Consider the following 3,365-nt stretch of genomic DNA (forward strand, 5'->3'; position numbering starts at 1 on the left):
GCAAGATGAGTAGATCTCAGCATCCTTTCTCCAGAATCTTAAAAGTTTATATACAGGCCTTAACTGGGTTTAGTCATGTATATGCTCCAGATGGTCTCAACACATTATTATCTCAAGGCTGTGCCCTTGGGATAACTTGTAGCATGGGGAAAGCAAGCAGAATGCACATTCCAAAGATAAGGGCGGGGGTGAGGAGCTTCCAGTTGCCTGAGTCCAGCTTGCAGGTCAACTGGTAGTCACATCCTCTCCATGACCTCCTCCAACACCAATCATCCATTTAATACTCCAGCCAAACCAGATGATGCTCTGTTCTCTTTGTTTACACTAGTTCCTCTAGCTTAATTGCCCCCCTCTTCAAGCTCTGTCTGTTGAAGTCCTATGTATCTGTATTGATTAGGGTCCTTTGCAAGCATTAGAACTAACTTTGGCTGTGGTATAGACTGCAGGTGCTCATCAATATCAGTGTTCTTTTCTTTCTGGATGCCCATCTAGATTACATTTCCCAGCCCACCTTGCAGTGAAGTGTGGCCATGTAACTGAGTTCTGGCCGACGGAATATGAACAGAATTGACATGTGCTATTTTCCATAAAATCCTCCCACATTTGATCCTGCCAGCTGAATGCAGAGGATGCCTATTTTAGTCAACTCAAGCTGCTATAACAAAATACCATAAACTGAGTGATGTAAACAACAGAAATTTCTTTCTCACAGTTCTGGAGCTGGGAAGTCCAAGATCAAGGTGCTGGCTGATTCAGTTCCTGGTGAGGTCCCTCTTCCTGGTCTTCAGATGGCCACCTTCTTGCTGTATTCTCACATGGTGGAGAGAGATCATCTCTTTTGTGTCTCTTCTTATAAGGGCACTAATCCCATTCATGAGGGTTCCGCCTTCATGATCTAATTACCTCCCAAAGGCCCCAACTCCAAATACCATCACATTGAGGATTAGGGCTTCAACACATGATTTTTGGGGGAGACACAACGATTCAGTCATAGCAACTCCTAAGACCTAGAGGAGAGCAGAACCAAAGAATGGAAGGAGCCTAGGTCCCTGAGTAGCATGGAGAATAGTCCTCCTGCTAACCCACTTTGGATTGGACATGAATAAGAAATAGACATTTTTTTAAGCCACAAAGATTTAGGAGTTTGTTTATTACTTACCCAAATGAATATACTGGCTAATCAAGGAATACACCTGGAAGGCAATGATTTAGCTCACAGAAGGAAAAAGTAAACAACCAGGTCTCAGAAACAAGGCATCTTGCAGGATCTAGATAGAGGGAACTAATGGACCACTTTTCTAGGCACACTGGCACTGTGAATCAGCTCCAACTCTTTCCCATCTTTGCATTGCTCAGCTCAAAATTTAAATTCCTAAGAGGATCCAACTGACTTGGCTTGGACCTCATGCCCGCCTCTTGACCAGAGAAGCGCAGGATATATTGGTTGGCCGTCCTTCAAATGCTACACACAATGGGGGAAGGGAGTCTTCCAAAGGGAATAACACAGCTGGCGCTTGTAATGTCCTGAAAAGTAGCAGTAAACATTAGTCTTTATGTGGTCCATGGAGAATTCTTAATTTCATTTATTGTTTTTTTCAATTTCAGATTTTTCACTTGATTATTTTTTATAGATTCTAGCTTTCAGGTGAAATTCACTATGTTGTCATTTATTTTCTTGAGTATTTATAGTCCCTGTCATACAACTGCAATAACTGGATCACTATGAGTCTGTTTCAATTGCTTGTTTTTTTTTTCTCTTCTTGGGCTCATTTCTTGGTATGTCAGTTAACTTTTTACTGACTGCAAGACTTTGTGCCTGCAAAGGTATACAGGCTCTAGATGATCGTGTGTCCCTCCAAAGAGGTTTCCCCCCATTTTCTGCGAGGCAGCAGAAGGGCAAATTACCTTAATCCAATCAGCCACTGAAGTGACTTGAGGCTGTTTTACAGCGCTTGCTAGACTCAGCCTACCTCTAGTTTGCCAGACTCAGCCTACCTCTAGTTTGCCCCATTCCAAGGATATAGCTCTTTACGGGGTCCCAAATGAGAGCCAGGGGCTGGATGTTTCCTAGGGACCTTCCTCCGTGAGAAGTCCTGGACTCCGACCTTTATTTCCTCAGCTCTCTGAAACTTCCCCAAACTCCACTCTACTTTTTGGCCACTCTGCTCGACTTCTAATATTTTGCCCTGTGCAACTTAATTGGCAATTTCCTGAAAGGAAAAACCTGGGCTGAGTGTCTTGCTCACTTTTCTGTGCTTCTCCTCCCTCCAGATTGTGGCCACTCAAATCCTAGTTGGCTTTGGCAGAACTTAAACCCCAATTTTTGTCGCTTCAGTCCTGTGATATTACCTAAAGCTCTGGTGGCCTCTCTGCCTCTTCAGAGTCACCCTCTACCCGGTGTCTGGGCCACGAATTGACAAATATCCTAAGGGAAAAAACAACATGTAGGAAGTTGGGCTTGCTTTGATGAATTTCCCTTCTTTCTGGAATCTCCCTTCTCAAGTCCTGGTTCTCTGATATTTTCGAAAAGGATTTTGTTTTTTGGAATTTTACCTGATTTTTCTAGTTGGTCTGCTACAAGTTACTCCATCTTGAAGCAGAAGTCCCTTGTATGGTACAATATTTTAATAAGTATTGGGCCTCCAAGAAATTTCTTATATATTTACCTCATTTATCGGGCCCATAACTGAATTGGAAACCAGATGTTTACAACACCTTAAATATGTAATGTTTAATGATGGTGACAATGTTACAGTGTGTGTATCAGTCAGATTTTAGTGCAGGAAACAGAAGCCACTCTAAGAAGTTTAAGCAGGAAGAGATGTCCCTACCTCTTTATTACAAAAATAGAATTATACAACCTGTTGTATCGAATACATCATATATCATGACATACATACACATGTCAGTACACACACCGCATTTTTTTCAGTTTGGTCTAAAATATCTCATAGTGAGATGTACTGTGTGAATTTAGCCATTCCCCTATTGATGGAAATTCAGGTTGTCACCAGGATTTTTTTTTTTTTGCCACTAAAAATAACACTGCAATAAATGTCTTTGTGGCAGTGGACCCTGATGCTCTTACTTCTGTACGATAGAATTTTCCAAATAAGACTGCTGGGTCAAAGGGTACAAATATTTTAAAACCATAATAGATAGTTAAACTACATTCCAGAAAGTTCACAACAATTTACAGCAACGAATTTAAAACAGAGAATTGAGTACTTACAGAATTGCTGGAAGGTCTAAAGGAGTGGGGTGTAGGCTGGATTTAAAAGAATAGTTACAAAAAAATACTGAACTGAAACTTCAAGGGAGCTCTTACTTCTGATGTCACCTCTAGAGCCCTGCCAGAATCCAGG

This window comes from Neophocaena asiaeorientalis, unplaced genomic scaffold (genome assembly GCF_003031525.2).
Source record: "Neophocaena asiaeorientalis asiaeorientalis breed wild unplaced genomic scaffold, Neophocaena_asiaeorientalis_V1.1 scaffold41, whole genome shotgun sequence".
NCBI classification, from domain to species: Eukaryota; Metazoa; Chordata; class Mammalia; order Artiodactyla; family Phocoenidae; genus Neophocaena; species Neophocaena asiaeorientalis.